The 19,740-nt window shown below is 43.0% G+C and overlaps 1 protein-coding gene across 2 annotated transcripts in view; it reads left to right on the plus strand.

Annotated features, from left to right (window-relative positions):
- Nucleotides 1–19,740, plus strand: part of LOC141103611 (histo-blood group ABO system transferase 2-like) — a 134,635-nt gene that overhangs the window by 78,574 nt on the left and 36,321 nt on the right. The window lies entirely within an intron of this gene.

A 19,740-nucleotide genomic window follows, 5' to 3' on the forward strand; every position in this document is an offset into this window, starting at 1 on the left:
CCCAACACTCCAGAACTTGGCAACCCTGGGTGGAGCATTTTTTACCCGCAGATATTGATGAAAACCTCTTGCTACCCTGAGTGTGTTCTAGCATCATTTTAGACTTTGAATTTGATCTGGTGCCCGTGCGGACCTGCCGGTCCCCTTTTCCCCTCTACCTCTCTAACTCACATCTCTTTTCCTTAGATCCCCCCTACGCTGCTATTTTTTTCTCTTTCTGTCTTCCACTCTATCCTACCTTTCACTATTAAATATTGGTAATGTACTCTGTTATATGTGATGATTCCGGTGGTTTCCCCGCCAGTGTTTTTGGGGAACAACCGGCACTTTATTATATTGAAACTGGAGACATTGTCCCCTTTCACTATTCGTATTTTTAGTCACACTAAACCAGTATGTTATTTGACTGAGTATACGTTCTCTATAATAACATCCAGTTTTCTTTAGGTTCATGTTATTTTACCCTATTGTCATATGCACTGTTTACTACCCATAATGTAATATGTATTGAGCTTTATGTAACGGCTACATGTAAATTACCAATAAAACTATCTGAAAAGAAAAAATATATGAAAAAGTCCATAGAAGGTGTGGCTATAATAATCCAAAAGGTAGGTGCATGAAACCAGATCCAAATTCCAAGATATTAGCACACCCGAGTGAGTAGAGAGGCTCCTTACCAACTACAGGTGTCCACCATAGGTGGTCTCACCAGGCACAGGGAATGATAACGTCTCCCAGGAACCTATAAGGGCATCGGTAAAGGCAGCTAGGTCCGTGGCACTTATTTAATCATTGCTGTTCTGAGGTCACGTCACTTCTCAGGCCTTTGCTGTCTTCAGGGAAAGTTCTGAGGAGATTCTAGTACTCTGCTGATGTATGATCTGTGTCTGCACAGTGCTGGTCGGTGTTGAGCTGGTCACATGACATTAAAAAAGCTGAGTACAGAAACCCACTGGCAGCCTCACCGCACTCAACTCTGCTACTACTGGACCAATACCTTTTTTCACTTTATTATTAATTTTTGTGTAGCATTCGCCTTAGTCTTCTTTGATGAGAGTTTTTTCACCATTACTTTGTTTTGTTTTGACTTGATATTCACTTTTATTATTTTCTCATGATTTTAGCTCCGCATCTTTTTCACATTGCACTGAAGTTTTTGTATTAGACTTTTTGGTGCTGGCTGCTTTATTATTTATTACTATTCAATCTTTTATTTATTTCTAGCGCAGCGTTAACCTTTTGGTTTTTTAACAATCAGTGTGTGTTGGTGTACACTGTAAGCACAATCTCCTTCTCACACACGATCAGTGTGTGAGGAGGAGAACCCGGTAACATCCCGTTAACGCTCTATGTTTACATTTAGTGATCGGCTGTGAAAAATCACAGCCGATCACGTGGTAAACAGTCACCGGCCGATGGCTGTTTACCAGTGTTGGTGACAAGCAGTGTTCCCTGGAACACGCCGCCACCAACGTGCACATGCAGCGTGCTCTTGATTGCACGCATGCGCCGTGCAGAGTGGGACGACACCATCTGTAATTGCCATGACTTTGTCACGGCCGATCACGTGGTAAACAGCCATGCCCAAAGCACCCTCCTCATGTTAAAGGCATGTGGCCTGGTATGGTTTAGGAGAGGGGGGTTGCTCGCTCGCCCCCCCCCCATCCTGACCTCCAGGCTGCAAGCTCGGATAAGGGTCTGGTATGGATTTGGGGGGGCGGGCACGCTATTTTTTTAATACATTTTGGAGTGGAGTTACGCTTCAAGTGGGGTTAAAAATGTCCCGCTAGCGGGCAAAAAGCAGAGCAAAAGCACCGATTAAACAGCACTAAAGTGCAGCTAAAAGGATCACCGTTTTACCGCGAAGCCCCAGTGTGAGAGGGGTCTGAACACCTTTAGTAGATGGGGTAAGATTAACTCTCCATACCTAACACAAACTTCCATCAGGATGCCAGCATCACCAGGTGCCTTACAAGTAGGAAAAGAGCTGGTTGCCCTCTGTAACTCCGCCAGAGTAATAAGAGCATCCCATTTCGCCTTTTAGGCTGCTGTCAGGGTAGGGAGGGAAATTCCCTGACTATAGTGAGAAAGGGCCTCTAAGGACTTCAACCTCTGTGGCTGATAAAGAGAAGCGTAGAAGTCCGTAGAAGTCTTTCACAATTAATTCTGGTGAATTAACAATCCTACCGGATTTATTCCAGATAGCACCTATGGCCGGACAGGCATGCTGCGATTGAGCAATCTTTGCAAGGAGGCGGCCAGTCTTCTCTCCCACTTCAAAAAATGCAGCAGAGTCCTGGGCCAACATCCAGGCCTTTCAAGCGGAATCAGTTGGCTGAACAATATATGCTAGTTCAAACTGTCCAACCTGATCATATGGAAAAGGAGTTCAGATCTCTTTTTTACTGCCTGAATTTCAGCAATAAAGATCCCCCATAGTACCTTTTTTAATGTTTCCCATTTTCGAAGAGAAGTCATGATCATAAAAAAATGCAGTGATCTGGCTCTCAATACTGTCGTGTGAGGGGAACAACTGTAGCCAGTAGGCATTAAGTTTTCAGGGCACTCTGAGGAGTTTGTCGGAGGTCGAACAGCAAGCTCCGCAACCAGTGGAGAATGGTCTGACACTCCTCGAGTATGATATATAATATTAGAGATCTGGCCAAGCATAGCACTATCCACACAAAGAGCTATATGGGATAAAGACAGGTACGTTTTGCCGAAATGTGAGAACAATTTATTGGTAGGAAATTAAAGCTCCACAGATTAGACATGGGCAGAATGAAAACCTTTGTTTCGATTTGTTATTTACATAAATTTGTTTAGTTAAATTTGTTTCATTCGTTTAATTCGTTTTCAGGATTCGTTTCGTTTATTCGTTTTCAAATCGATTTGAAAAGTTTTCCAATTTCCAAAAAGAATAAAATAGAATAGAAAATAAAGGAATAGATTTTTTTTTCTATTCTATTTCTTTCTTTTTGGAGATTGGAAAACTACTCGAAACGTTTTCGAATTTGAATTTTGTTATTAAGGATTTGTTTAAATTTGGTACTATTCTAATTCAGGTTCATTGAATTTCCGAATAACGAAAATTCATCCGAATTTTAATTCGGAACAAAACGAACTGCTCATGTCTACCACAGATCCAGCAAACCAACCCCAGACAGAAATCTACCCAGAAGCGTACTCCTAGTCCCTCCATGGTGAGACAATGGGAGATAATGATCTAGGAGAGGATCAAGATAACAATTGAAGTCTCCCATTATTAATAACGGGAGATCTGGTTTATGTCAGATAAGTCATCAGAATTTGCAGCACATCTCTCAAAAATGGGGGCAGGATATACACAAAGGCTAGAACCAAGGTCAAGCTATACAATTTACAAAGAATAAACACATAGTGACCCTATGAATCCACTTGAGAGTCCAATTTCTGGAATATCAGTGACCAGTGTATCAAAACACTGACACCCCGGGAATAAGAGGTGTGAGTAGAATGATACACTTTGCACACCAAGGAGTATTGCAGGCATCGTGTCTCCATAGTCAGATGGGTTTCTTGTAAGCCCACTATGGCAGGGTGGAACTTTCGGATGCATATGGATATCATAGTGCGTTTTAAAGGATTGTTCACACCTCTACTGGTCCATGATACAATAGGTATCGACATTAGTCATCATTGTGAAATACTTGTGTGGAGCAGACCAACAATGGGCTGCGGGGCTGTCACCTGACCATCATGTTGCCTGTCAATCGTTTAGGCCAATGAGACTCACCCAAAGGCACCGAGGTAGATGGAGTACAAGTCAGTTGTGGCATAGGAGAGTTGTAGACGGTGGAGCCACTCCTTGACATCATTGAACTTAGAACGCTTGCGTAGTACTTCCGCAGAGAAGTCAGGGTATAGTGATATTTTTGCTCCAATTATACAGGATGTTATTTTTCTCCCCGAGTATTTCTCGGTTCTTATATTTGAGAAGGCGTGCTAGCATAGGCCTGGGGGGGGGGCCTTGTGGAAACGTGCGGATTTGGGTACGGTGAGCCCTTTCCACCGCAAGCAGTGGGGTAAAAGCCACCTTTCCGAAAGTGTTCGGTAGCCAGTGCTCTGCACAATCTGTGGGATCTCTCCCCTCCAGTTTTTCCGGCATCCCTACTATGCACACATTGTTGTGGCGTAGCCTAGTTCCAATATCATCATTATTCTTCCAGGTTGATAATGCGACCCTCCGTGGCGATGGTCCACTCCCGGATCTTTTGTAAATCCTGTCTTAGCAATGATATTTCCTCCCTCAAGCCCCCAAAGTGCTCTTTAAGATCATCCACAGGGGTCTGGGCACCATCTTTGATGTCCGTTGCCGCGGTTTCCTCTCGGTTCATTCCCCGAGGCATAGCTGGTACAGAAGCAGAAAATGACTCCCCGGGTCCCCGGAGTGACAGCCGGTAATGTGCGGCGAAATGGAGGCTCCAACGGTGCAATGTAGGCCGGGGAAAGGATAGATGGAGGACCGCTTGTGGGAGCACTGTGAAGCACGTCTGCTCACATGCCCGCCCTGGCCACGCCCCCGAGATTTCCATCTCTATGTACAAAAATTAAGATCCTGGAATAAACGCAGTCTCTTTGGATCAATGACAAGATCCTTTATGGACCAGGAGCTCTGTCCCCTTTTAAGAATTAACACAAAGCTACAAACTGTATGCAGAAGTATCTTTTTTCCTATGTAGAACATCACTCAGTTATGACGCTTGCAGATACTACCAGCCCACTTGGCTGCTCTGAAGAACTCCCCAGGACAAGGGATCAGGAGTTAGCACAAAGCTGTGCTTTGGAAAGTATGCTAAGTCTGGCAGTCTTTCCCCTTGTATGCCCCTTGGTGTGCTGAGGTACTCGCACTGTCCTTTGCTCCCCGCTGCACTGGGCAAACTCCTGTTCAGGCCTCCAACTGATCAGATCTTACAATGCCAGCCTGAATGTCCAAAGGTAATGGAGACTCCTCTCATAGGCTTCCTCTCCTTCCTTTCATCCGTTCCCAGCCTGGGGGGCAGAGCCCACCCCGCCCTGGGGGTCCCCTCCCAGGCAACATGACAGAAACCTTAGCACTCTATCTTCCACCTGACTCCCCCTGCTGCTCAGGCTCCACCATATTTATGGTCTGGTTCAGCCACCCTGCCAGGCCTCCTGCCTGGAGATTGGTCCAAACTCCCTATTTTTTTTCTCTCACAAGGACGGAATGTCTTTTAAATTTTGTGGATTTGAAAGGGAAGTGTGGAGCACAATGGAAACACTATATCTAGAGGAAGAGATGAGACAAGTGGGGGAGGGAGCACTATTGGTGTAGAGGTGGGAGAAATAAGGAAAGGGGAAGGGGGAAGGAAATGTTTAAATTTTATTGGGATTTTTCTTCTTTTTTTTTGTGTTTGAAAGGGGGAAGAATTGTTAAGAATTGTTAATTATTAAGATAAAATTTATTTATTTGGATAAACTCGAATATTGTAGAATTAAAGTATGAAGTAATGTATATAATGGAAAATAAAAAAAAATTGATAATTGAAAAAAAAAAAGTTAAAGACCCAGCCTCTTTATCTCTGCCCACTAGCTTCTAGAAGTTTCCAGGGACCTCCAGAACCATGGGGAGGCGATAGAGGACTGGTCTGCAGATTTTTTTATCCTGAACCCTTAGTTTAATTACCAGACTCTTACAACTACCATGAGTCACAAAATACATTTACCTACACTAGTTGCACACTAAAGGGTGCTAAAAGTGCTACCAGCTGTTATAGCCGTGAGAACACATTGGCTCGGCAGGAGGGATTCCCTGTCAACACTGACTGTGGTTGCAGGAAAGAAATTAGCACCATCTATGGCCTGCCTTATGATACTTACATTTTAGAATGGAGTGCCTTGAAGTTTTGCATACTCTTAGGGTGCATGGCAATGTGCTCAGTAAAAAGTGGAGCAGATAAGGTTAAACAAACAAAACTCGCTGTTATGCCTATAAAACCTTTCTAAGTAGATGTTCCTGTTCAGCTGTATGTACAAAGGAAATAGGGAAAGTACAGCCATAATTCATCATAACTGGAGTTTCCAAAAGGTATCATATGACTAGTTCACAAATAATATTGTGCGGTTGATGCAATAGAAGTACCAGCTGAATACATATCACTGAACAGGACATCCAACGCCTTTGCTTGTATTCACAGCATGTAATGTGTGAACCCCCTCCTTCCACATCGTTTGACAGAAATGTGCTTTACTTTTATTTCCCCGTCCTGATTTACACAAATAAGCAAACACAATGGGGTTCAATCAAGCCCTATGTATCCTAAGAGCAGGAGCAAAAAAAAAAAAAAAACACTTTTACTTTTAAAATGAGAAATAGAAGTATTCCATGAATCTACATAATCAAAAGACCTATAGAGGTTTAGGCAAATAGAGTGTGCACGTTGCAAAGTGCAGTCCTCCACAGCTTAGTAAATGATGTAAAGTTTCACTTTGCAAAAAATACCCAATCACGTGCAAGGTAAAAAACAAAACATAAAAACAGCAATTTTGCTTGCATATGATTGGAAGATGGAAGTCAGCCGAGCTTCTGCTAATTTACTAAGCTCTGGACCAACTGCACTTTGCAAAGTGCACAGTCTAATTGCCTTTAGTAAATCAACCCCAGTATGTCTTTGTAAAGATTAGTACTGTCTTCATAAATAAAGACAAAACTAATTTCCAGATCCCCAAGCTATAAACATCTATGTATTTACCTTAAGGTTCTAAAGGCAGAAGGTTTTTTTTTTCTTTTCTTTAACTTTTATGTTTTCTCTGCATTAAAGGCTAAGTTCACCCTTGTTCACTTTTTTTTTTCTAAATTCCAGCCCCCCTATGTATCAATATAGAATTAATGTACTTTTTTTTGCAAAAATGTCAAAGCTTTCCATAACATTTACAAACGCATACCTTACTGTCCTCCCTCCATGTTTCCAAATGTATCTATTGCTTCTTTCTTACCTCCTTACAGACTGTAGGTCATGACACAGGAAGCTGACCAGCTGACCTCATTAGCACACACCCTGCATCATCCGCCCACCCACTCCCAGCTGCACGTTTTTTTTTTAAATGAAATGCAATCAATCAGTGATCACCCTTCTCATTAAATACACAATATACAATCAGATTGCATAGTGTATGGCCATCTTTATACAAGTACATAGAAAGGAGTGGACAGAAACACTCAGCTGTCAAGCCCCTTTCACAACTCTGCATAGCGGGCACTCGCATTCCCGTGCTTTTTTTTGCATTTAAGTGTAAATATGAGATCTGATGATCTTTTTGACCCCAGATCTCATATTTATGAGGTCCTGTCATGCTTTTTTTCTATTACAAGGGATTGTTTACATTCCTTGTAATAGGAATAAAAGTGACACCATTTTTTTTTAAAATACAGTGTAAAAATAAAAAATAAAAGGTAAAATAAATAAGAAAAAAAAAAAATTTAAACGCGCCCCGTCCCGCCGAGCTCGCACACAGAAGTGAACGCATACTTGAGTAGAGCCCGCATATGAAAACGGTGTTCAAACCACACATGTGAGGTATCGCCATGATCGGTAGAGCGAGAGCAATAATTCTAGCCCTAGAACTCCTCTGTAACTCAAAACATGCAACCTGTAGAATTTTTTAAACGTCGCCTCTAGAGATTTTTAAGGGTAAAAGTTTGTCGCCATTCCACGAGCGGGTGCAATTTTGAAGCATGACATGTTGGGTATCAATTAACTCGGCGTAACAATATCTTTCACAATGTAAAAAAAAATGGCCTAACTTTACTGTTGTCTTATTTTTTGTCTTATTTTTTAATTTAAAAAAGTGTATTTTTTTCCAAAAAAACGGAGCTGTGCAAATACGGGGTGACAGAATGTATTGCAACAACTGCAATTTTATTCTCTAGGGTGTTAGGAAAAAAATGTATAATGTTTGGGGGTTCTAAGTAATTTTCTAGCAAAAAAACTGTTTTTAACTTGTAAACAACAAATATCAAAAAGAGGCTTGGTTCTTAAGTGTTTAGGGTAAAAAAAAAAACTTCTGCATGGAAGTTGCCACCAGCCCCCCCTTGTACTTACCTGAGGCACATCTCAATCCAGTGCGGTGCACAAGAGCAGCCACTGTTTTTTCACCCTCTGACAGCTCCCCTAAACCCAACACAATAGGGGGTTGTACACAAGCCACAGCAAAATGAATACCCCCTTTCGTATTCAGCAGGCAGTACTTTGCAATGCACACAGTTGCAGCGTAATCGTGATGGCTTTTGAAGGTTACAACATATTGCCCCCAGCCATCTGTCATCCACCCTCTGCAAAGCTATCCACTGGAGATCTCTTTTCAGAAGGGCAGTAAGGGCTGCCATAAATGTAAATGAGACCTGACTATTTGGCAGCCCCACAAGAATAGTCAGGTTATGAGATCTTGAACAAAGTGTATTTCTAACATCTATAGGCACGTTTTACAAAATGGCTAACTAACCTGCTTTCAACAAAACTGATCTTCACATTCACAACAAGAAAATGTGAAACTGCTGGATGAAATTCTAACAAACTGCAGTATTGTGGATAGCAGTGGTCTAAGCAAAAAATCTACTCTGTATTAGTATAAAAATACATAATCTACATATAGAAAACATATGGAGATATATCCAGAGTAACAAAGAATGGCAAAAATTAAAGTGATACTAAAGTCATGTTTTTTGTTTTTCTTTACAAAATAATAAACATGTAATACTTACCTGCTCTGTGAAATTTTGGTTTTGCACAGAGCAGCTCAGATACTCCTCTTCTCAGGTCCCTCGCCCGACCTCCTGGCCCCTCCCCCTGCTGAGTGCCCCAACAGCAAGCAGCTAAAATTCCATTTTAGTTTTTAGTTGTATTTTAGCCATATGGATTGTTTTAGATTTAGTCATGTTTTAGTCAACTAAAACCTGTTAATTTAGTTGATGAAAATATTTTAGTAGACGAAATTAACACTGGTTCTAAAGTCAGGAGTAAGTGACGCAAAATTCAGAGTTTAGGAGTAAGTGATGCAGAAACCAGAAAGTAGTAGTAAGTGATGCAGAGTTCCGGGATCAAGAGTGAGTGACACAGAATTCAGAGGTCAGTAGTAAGTGATGTAGAGTTCAGAGGTCAGCAATAAGTGATGCAGATTTCTGAAGTAAGTGAGGCAATGTTCATGGGTCAGGAGTCAGTGACGCAGAATTCAGAGATCAATAGTAGATGGCACGGAGTTCAGAGGTTAGGAGTAAATGATGCAGAGTTTGAAGATCAGTAGATGATCACACAGAGTTCAGAGGTCAGTAGTAAGAGCCCTTTCACACTGGGGCGGTTTGCAGGCGCTATTGCGCTAATAATAGCGCCTGCAAACCGACCCAAAAGTGCCGCTACTTTCACAGGGCTTTCACACTGGAGCGATGCGCTGGCAGGACGGTAAAAAAGTCCTGCCAGCAGCATCTTCGGAGCGGTGAAGGAGCGGAGTGTATACCGTTCCTTTACCGCTCCTGCCCATTGAAATCAATGGGACGGCGCGGCTATACCCCCGGCAAAGCGCATCTGTGGTATTTAACCCTTTCTCGGCCGCTAGCAGGGGGGTAAAACCGCCCCGCTAGCGGCCGCATACCGACGGTAAAACGCCGCTAATAATAGTGGCGATTTACCGCCGACGCCGCCCCAGTGTGAAAGGGCTCTAAGTGATGCAGAATTCAGAGATAGGTAGTAAGTGAGGCGAAGTTCAGAGTTCAGCTCTCCCGAACTGGGCTATGTGCGTCCATTAAAAAACACAGCACAGCTTGGCCCCACACCCCCACTTCCTTCTCACAGAATTTGATTGACAGCAGCAGGAACCAATGGCTTCCGCTGCTGCCTCTATGTCGAGTGAGGAGAGAGAGCGTGATGTTGCTCTCAGGTACAGCGCTGGATCGAAATCCAGCTCAAGTAAGTATTTAGGGGGGGAGCTGCATCTAAAAGTTTTTCTTACCTTAACGCAGAGAATGCATTAAGGTAAAAAAACCTTCAGCCTTTACAACCACTTTTAAAGGATAAGATCACCTTTAGGGAAAAAAATAGTAAATGCACAAATTTTTGCAGGAAAAAAAATGCTCATTGATTATTTTTTCCCTAAGGAGCCTGGAAAATATTGCATCCTTAATCAGTGGATCAGGATGCAATGCCAGGCTCCTGCAGACAAGCACTGCAGCTTTCAGCCTGTATCTGCATATGGGCTGACTATTTACAAGCTGCGGGGCTTTTGAATAAACTACGAGGCTGATCATCAGCAACATTGCAGCCTATTTAAAACTACAAGCCATCAGCCGCAATGACTGGAGGTAGTTGTAGTTTGTGCATTCACAGGAAACTTTGCCTACACAGCCACGTGATTTTCAAATAGTGACAGCAGGCATGGGGAGAATATCCCATGCTCGCTGTCGCAGGGAGTGGGGGAGAGGCTTAAGCTGCTGGAACATGTTACACGTTCCACCCTAAATACAGGTAGAACATGTAACATTCAAAAGGTGAACTTTAAAGGGGTTGTAAACCCTCATGCTGTTTTTCACCCTAATGCATTGGTTCTCAACCTCTCTAGTGCCGTGACCCCTTGATAAAATTTCCCAAGTTGTGGGGACCCCTGACAGTAAAATTATTTTCGTAGCGTGGGTTGTCAGCACCCAAGGCAAGACAAGTAATTTGCGCCCTAACCTACGGACATTTAGCGCTCCCTGAGTTCCTTTCACTTGTACAGTATTAAAACCCTGTATGGTACATTTTAGGATGTACCACTCTCTCTTTGTTCTCCTTTCTTTCCCTTTTACCTCTCTCTATCTGTCAGAAACCATGAACAGGACCGAGACAGAAGTACAGTAAAATCACACTTGTTTATTAATAAAAATAAAAAGGTAAATAGAGTAAGCGTAGTCAAAGCATAGCCAGAGTCCAGTAACTGGATCGGATAGTCAGCCAAGCCAGAGTTCAGTAATCAGATCGGGTGATCAGCCAAGCCAGAATTCAGTAATCAGCCAGGCCAGAAGTCAGGGATCCAAGTAGAGGAACAGCAAGCAGGGTAAGGAGTCAGAAGGGATGTCAGCAAAGCCAGTCTTTAAAAAGGAAAACCGGAGATGGTTTCTTGTGATGTGACCAAGGCGAAGGCAGGAATGAAGTGAGCTGGATGTCTTTAAGTAGGCGGGACTGACGAGCAGATCCACAACAGCTGGTTAACTGTGGAGAGAGAAGAGAGCTGGCAATTAGCTGACAGTTGAGCGGCCAGCTCAGAGAAGGAAGGGCCAGCCCTGACACTATCCTAATTTCTTGTTTTTTTTCCCACATCCATCTCTCTAGCCGTCTTTTTCTTATTCTTTCTTTCCCTTTTTCTTTGTTCCTCCCCCTTTTTTCCTCTCCCTTCCATGTATTCTCTATTTTTATTCCTTCTATTACGCTTTGGGGGGTGGGGGGAATGGGATGAGTGGCAGTTCTGGCGGGGAGTTGGAATGAGTGGCAATGCTGGGGGGAGTTCTGATCAGCCAACTTAGGTGCTCTTCATCAAGGTCATCTGCTGATCTGAGAACTGTAGTGGGGACTTTTAATGGCAACTCTAATCACAGGTAGTGTGACTCACTGTGTCTCCGGCTTCACTGTGTCTCCAGCTCTGTGGTGTCTTGCAGCAGTGACATCTATGCCGAAACCAGGCGATAGGGTCTCCTCCAGCCCCTCCCACTTCACATTCCTCACTAATCAACTGACCTCTAGTCTCTGCCCCCACCCATGATGTGAACTGAATGAGCATCTGGGAAGAGGCTGAGCGGGTGGCCACGGGCTCCTGGAACAGCCCAGCTGGGCTTCCACAGGCTCCATGGCCAGCCTGCTGGGCAGCCGCGAAAAGGCTGGGAGAGTGGTGCAGGGTTCAGGAACAGCCCAGGATTTGGTGACCCCTGGCAAATGGTCATTCGATCCTCGAGGGGATCCCGACCTCCAAGTTGAGAACCACTGCCTTAATGCATCCTATGCATTAAGGTGAAAAAACTTCTGTCACTGACTGCCCCCAGCCCCCCCGTTTTACTCACCTGAGTCCTATATTCCCCCACCGGAGACGCGCTCTGCCCGTTATCTCGGCTCTTGATTGGATAGATTGATAGCAGCACAGTCATTGGCTTCCGCTGCTGTCAATCAAATCCAATGACACGGGCGCCGGGGGCGGGGCCGAGTCCAGCATTCTGCATTTATGGACGCAAATGCTGGACTTGGGAGTGCGCCCGCAAGGTAACCCTTCAGGAGAGCGCTTCTCCTAGGGGGTTATACCATGCAGGGAGGAGCTACCTGCGCCGCCGGGGTACCCCAGAAGTCGAGAATCGGGGCCACTCAGTGCAAAATGAAATGCACAGTGGAGGTAAGTATGAAATGTTTGTTATTTAATAAAAACAAAAAACGAAGCCTTACAATCACTTTAACAACATTATTAAAATGAAGAGGTGGGATCAGCTGATTTGGAGTAAGCAGTAGAATCCTGTAACTGGAAAGCAGATGGGATAGAAGGAAGCAGGCATTTTACATTGTATATATAATAAATTCAAAACCAGATGAGCAATTCATTTGAAATAAAATATTTTATTGGATAAATATTTTGGCCGCAGATGTTTTTATTACTTTAATAATTTTCTAAAATGTTTACAAATAATTTTATTATTACATCACTTAAAAGTATAGGTAAATAAATAAACCCAGCCACTACGGCTCAGGCTTAATAATATTCTCTCTTCTTAGTAATCAAAACATACTTACCCCAACCGACAGGAAGTATGATAAGCATACTGCCTGTGACCTAACCCCAGCCTGCGGCTTTTTCTATGCAAGTCTGGAAATTATTGTTTAAAATATCAAGCCCAATATCGGATAAATGAATACAGTCCTCATGGTATAAACCACAATGACCACCGTCCAATCCTAAGTGCCAAAAACTAAACCCAAAAGGATACTTTAAAAACGTATTAATAGATCTATTTACCCGCTTTCGAATCTTTTCGAAAGGACGTAAAAAGAAAGAATCAATCGAAGACGAGGAATAATTTTGGAAAATACAATTCTTAAAGGGGGGTTCCGGCCAGGAAAAAGAAAATAAAAAAGTCAGCAGCTACAAACACTGTAGCTGCTGACTTTTATTAAGCACACTTACCTGTCCTGGGTGCCCACGATGTCGGCCACCCAAGGCTGACCCATCCCTCGGCTCTCGGGTCCCGGCACCGCCATTCGAACTAAGGGAAACAGGCAGTGGAGCCTTGCGGCTTCACTGCCCGTTTCCTACTGCGCATGTGCGAGTCGCGCAGCGCTTTGTGAATGGGACGCGATGTGTTGTGGGACACACACAGTTCCCATAACACACTGCGCCCCATTCCCCAGAGGACAACGCGGGGAGGAGAAGATTGAACATCACCGCGGCGTAAGAAGAGGCAGATTAGGAAGACTGCCTAGCAACAGCCATTTCAGGTGAGTTAAAAAAAAATTTTTTCCTCCAATTTTTTAGGAATTTTTTTATGCAATTCTTTTTTTAGGGTGGACCTCCACTTTAAATGAGGAAAAGCTAAGCTAATGAGATTAATTGTTTGTTGAATTTCAAAAACGAAATCTAAAGTCTTCATCTGACCTATGTCATTACCCCCTAAATGAATAAGTAGAATATCAGGCTGTGGCCAACAGTCAAACAATCTATAAAACTCAGACTGTGAGTCATTCCATCGCATACCTCTCCAGCCACTCCAGTATACTTTAAAAGAAGAATCAAGACTCAAATTAGAAGAATAGGATCTTGCTAGCTCTTCTGAGCCCAATACACAAAGGAGTGGCCAAGAATCCAAACAACATTCAAGCGACCTGTTAGAAAATTAAACGAAAGAGTTAGGATGGATATACAACTTGTAAGAATCAGATCTCCATCTACCCAATTTCTTATTAAAATTTGCATGAAAACCAAATTTGGCAGCTTCAGTAGCTGCACCTATTCTAAAAGAATGAGAAGTTAAGCGAAAATGATTCAACTGTAGATAATCCAAACAGCTGTGAAAAGCACGGTTAAACTGGTATCTAGTTAATGGAGAACCATCAACGTGAACAAACAAATTATTATTAAAATCAGGTCTTACTGGTAAATATTGTCTTAAAAGCCATATAGGACAAATGTCATGGAAAGGACACCAATTTAAATAAATCCAATGTCCCGTGCCATAGCCATCGGTCTTACTGTAGGAAGAAAAATCCTCAATTGATTATCCTCAATAATTACATTCTCAATTTTCATCGGAGAGGGCTTACTTTTTGCAGCAGAGACAACCTCCGATATGTGAAAAGCTCCAAAGAAAATGAAAAAAACATTTAAAAAGATCTTCATAAACATAAAAAACAAACCTTCGCAGAAACAGAACACAAACTGATCAATATCAATAGGAGAGCGTTCGTCTCTGCCAAGCGTAGATTTCTTATACCCTTTTAATGCTGGCTTGACAGAAAAGACACTCAAACAATGTGGCAATGAATTTAGCTTTAGAAAAAATGAAACGCCAGCTAATGTTTTATGCAGATGAGACCATGATTATTGTTTATCAATTAAAGAACTAAGAAACAATTAAAATAACGACTTCAAAAGATAATTATACAAAACTAGAAAATGCATTTCCTGGGGAAAATGCGTGGGATTGCTGAATAGCTGAATTGCTAAAACGGCCCCATCAAAACTGCCCCCATCATGTTGCCATCAAAACTGCCCCATCAGAATTGCCCCATCAAACTTGTCCCCATCAAAACTGCCCCATCATATTACCACCATCAAAACTGCCCCATCATATTACCACCATCAAAACTGCCCCATCATATTACCACCATCAAAACTGCCCCATCAGAATTGCCCCATCAAAACTGCCCCATCATATTGCCACCATCAGAATTTCCCTTAGCAAAACTGCCCCATCATATTGCCACCATCAAAACTGCCCCATCAGAATTGCCCAATCAAAACTGCCCCATCATATTACCACCATCAAAACTGCCCCATCATATTGCCACCATCAAAACTGCTCCCATCATATTGCCATCAAAACTGCCCCATCAAAATTGTCCCCATCAAAACTGCCTCATCATATTGCCACCATCAAAACTGCCCCATCATATTGCCACCATCAAAACTGCCCCATCAGAATTGCCCCATCAAAACTGCCCCATCAGAATTGCCCCATCAAAACTGCCCCATCAGAATTGCCCCATCAAAACTGCCCCATCAGAAATGCCCCATCAAAACTGCCCCATCAGAATTGCCCTATCAAAACTGCCCCATCATAATGCCACCATCAAAACTGCCCCATCATATTGCCACCATCAAAACTGCCCCATCAGAATTGCCCCATCAAAACTGCCCCATCTTATTCCTCTATTATAAATCAGTACATGGTGTGTCTGTCCCCTCCCCCGGGCTCTGTAATCAGAGCTGAGATGCTCCTGCCACCTCCCCCCCTATGTATAACAGAAGCTTTGGTAACCATGGCAACAAAAGCAACACAGTACAAACTGTTTAATGGCTAAAATTTCCTGAAATGACCACTAAACAAACAGCTTTTTCACAAAAACTGTAAAAGATATCAAACTGAAAAGATATAGCCAGATAGCTGAATATTTTGTGAACATCTTAAAGTTTGTTGGTGTCTGTAGGTGAAAGTATGAAGGAGCTGAAACTTTTGGGAGCGGAAGAAGATTTTAAGGATCTGAAGCATGCTCCCATTGACTTCAATGTTAAAAAAAGTGTTAAAAAGCTTAATATTTTAAAAAGTATAAATAGTAGAAAAAAAGTTGAAAAAGTCCCATCTTTAGCTGAAAGAGACGGACATTTTAATAGTTGAATGGTTTTAATAGCTAAAACTATGCAGAAGTTATGCAGAGCCAAAAAACATACAGAATAAAATTAAGTAATAAATAAAAATAAATAAAATCGAATAAAAATAGTGGGACTGCCCCATCAGAATTGCCCTATCAAAACTGCCCCATCATATTGCCCCCATCAAAACTGCCCCCATCAAAACTACCCCCATCAAATTGCCACCTTTAAAACGGCTCCATTAAAATTGTCCCCATCAAAACTGCCCCATCATATTGCCACCATCAAAACTGCCCCATCAGAATTGCCCCATCAAAACTGCCCCATCATATTGCCACCATCAAAACTGCCCTATCAGAATTGCCCCATCAAAACTGCCCCATCTGAATTGCCCTATCAAAACTGCCCCATCATATTGCCACCATCAAAACTGCCCCATCAGAATTGCCCCATCAAAACTGCCCCATCAAAACTGCCCCCATCAAATTGCCACCTTTAAAACTGCTCCAGCAGAACGTTTTAATAGTTGAATGGTTTTAATAGCTGAAAGTATGCAGAAGTTATGCAGAGCCAAAAAACGTACGGAATAATAAAATTAAAAATAAATTAAAAAATTAATAACAATAGTGGGACTGCTAAAGCAGTCCCACTAACTAGAAAATGCATTTCCTGGGGAAAATGCGTGGAAATGCTGAATAGCTAAAACGGTCCCCATCAAAACTGCCACATCATATTGCCATCAAAACTGCCCCCATCATATTGCCATCAAAACTGCCCCATCAGAATTGCCCCATCAAAACTGCCCCATCATATTGGCACCATCAAAACTGCCCCATCAGATTTGCCCCATCAAAACTGCCCAGTCAGAATTGCCCCATCAAAACTGCCCCATCATATTGCCACCATCAAAACTGCCCCATCATATTGCCACCATCAAAACTGCCCCATCAGAATTACCCCATCAAAACTGCCCCATCATATTGCCACCATCAAAACTGCCCCCATCAAAACTGCCCCATCAGAATTGCCCCATCAAAACTGCCCCATCAGAATTGCCCCATCAAAATTGCCCCATCAGAAATGCCCCATCAAAACTGTCCCATCAGAATTGCCCTATCAAAACTGCCCCATCATATTGCCACCATCAAAACTGCCCCATCAGAATTGTCCCATCAAAACTGCCCCATCATATTGCCACCATCAAAACTGCCCCATCATAATTGCCCCATCAAAACTGCCCCATCATATTCATATAAATCAGTACATGGTGTGTCTGTCCCCTCCCCCGGGCTCTGTAATCAGAGCTGAGATGCTCCAGCCACCTCCCCCCGTGTATAACAGAAGCTTTGGTAACCAGGGCAACAAAAGCAACATAGTACACTCTGATTAATGGCTAAAATTTCCTGAAATGACCTCTAAACAAAAAGTTTTTCACAAAAACTGTAAAAGATATCAAACTGAAAAGATATAGCCAGATAGCTGAATATTTTGTGAACATTTTAAAGTTTGTTTGGCGTCTGCATGCAGTCTGCTAGATCCAGGAGCAGTCATGAAATGAAGGCAATACAGTTCCAGGTTAAAGGTTACTGCCTTTCACTCTAAGGAAAATACCACTTCCTGTCAAGCTCTGGCAAAATATTAACTAAGACCCCTTTCACACCGAGGGCGTTTTGCAGGTGCTATAGCGTTAAAAATAGCGACTGCAATCCGCCCTCAAACAGCTGCAGCATTGTCTCCAGTGTGAAAGCCCGAGGAGCGCTGCGCTGGCAGGACGGGAAAAAAAAATCCTGCCAGCAACTTCTTTCGAGCGGTGAAGGAGCGGTGTGTTTACCGCTCCTCCACCGCTGCTCCCCATTGAAATCAATGGGGCAGCGCTGGGATACTGCCAGCAAAACGCCGCCATTGCGGCGCATTGCGGGCGATTTTAACCCTTTCTCGGTCACTAGCAGAGGGTAAAAGCGCCCCGCTAGCGGCCAAAATGCGCCGCTAATCCGACGGTAAAACACCGCTAAAAATAGCGGCGTTTTACCGCCGACGCTATGGGCTGCCCGGTGTGAAAGGGCTCTTACTCTGACCACTGGATGGCAGCAACATCAAACTAACATTGCAGTATAATCTGTAACAGCACATTGCACACATTTACTATGAACAATATGGGCAGAACACTCCCTGTCTGGCATAATTTATTATGTCACTACCTAAATAACTACTGCTGTGCAGAAAAAACATAGAAACGGGAAAATGGAATCCTAGCTAGTCTGAGATCAAAACTATAATGTCAGTTACAGGTCTGAGATAAATTCAGTCTTGACCTCCACCTTTCTAACCTTGCCATCCCTGCTTGGTAGAGCATTGACAATAAGTCCTACGGGTCACTCGTTCCTGCCCTCTTGGCTGTCCTTCAACAGAACAACATCACCCACTTTTACGTTTGGGCAATCCTCAGTCCATTTTCTATGGCGTTGCAGGTTTGACAGATACTCTCTCTTCCATCTTTTCCAAAAGGTGTCTGCCAAGCATTGTACTTGCTTCCATTGTTTCGCATGAACTTGTGTTGTGTTGTACTTATGGTCCCAGATGGAGCAGACAAAGAGTTCACCTTTTGAGTCAACAACATTGCTGGGGTAAGGACCATAGGTGTATCTGGGTTTGAGGACACATGAACTATAGGCCTGGCATTCATAATAGCTGTAACCTCTGTCATAAAGGTGCTTAAAGTCTCATGGGTCAAGTGAGCAGCTTTGGTTTGTAGCAACATAGCGTCCAAGATTCGCCTGGCAATACCTATAAGTCTCTGCCAGACACCACCCATATGTGGGGAGTGTGGAGGATTAAAGACCCATGTACATCTTCTGTCTTGGAGAAAGTCTTGCAATTGTGATTCGCTGTCACAGATGTTAAGTTCTTTGCAGGCTCCCACAAAGTTTATTCCTCTGTCAGAATGGAGCAGTTTTGCTGGGCCATGAATTGAGAAGAATCTCCTCAAGGCATTAATAAAGCTTGATGTTGACATGGCTTCAAATAGCTCAATGTGTACAGCTTGGGTGGACAAACAAGTGAAAAGGACTGCCCATCGAAAGGACTGCCCATCGTTTACTGTCCGCGCTGCCTCCTCTAGTGCAACGGGTTAAAACAGACCACGGACCAAATACATCTAAGCCCACATTGGTGAAAGGTGGTTGAGAAATTACTCTGTCCTCTGGTAACTCTGTCATCTTTTGACTTTGTAATCTTCCTCACAGTTTGCGACAGATGACACATTTGTGTATAACAGCTGATACCAAGCGTTTGCCACCAAGAATCCAGAGACCTGCGGATCTAATTGCACCTTCTGTGATATGTCGCCCTTGGTGAACTAATTGTTCATGATAGTACCTAACAAGCAGTGTCGCAACGGTGATCATAAGGTATAATGACAGGCTGTTTCTCTTCCTCTGAAAGTTTGGCAAGAGACAAACGTCCACTTATTCTCAACAACCCATTCTTGTCTAAAAACGGGCTAAGCCTCAGAAAGACGGCTTTGTTTTGGGAATATCTTTTGTTTTTTGATGCAGTCAATTTCCTTCTGGAAATGTTTGTTTTGAACAGAAGAAATTATAACAGACTTTGCCTGAGCAAGTTCTACTAGATTGACCTGTTCATAGAAACTTTCCCATCTACTGACCTGATCGCTATTGGTTTCTCTCCGGAAGGTTTTAGTGACATGGATGAGTCTGGCTAGGGTCTTAACTAATATCTTCCAGCAAGAAAATCTATCAAAGCATTGTGAGTGAAGTGTGGCTTCAGAAGCTTTGGTACTGAAATTTGTAATTTTCCGATCTGATTTCTGGGTCCGCTTTGGGCTCTATGAGTGGATAAACATTAGCAGTG

This window comes from Aquarana catesbeiana, linkage group LG07, assembly GCF_042186555.1.
Source record: "Aquarana catesbeiana isolate 2022-GZ linkage group LG07, ASM4218655v1, whole genome shotgun sequence".
Taxonomy (NCBI): Eukaryota; Metazoa; Chordata; class Amphibia; order Anura; family Ranidae; genus Aquarana; species Aquarana catesbeiana.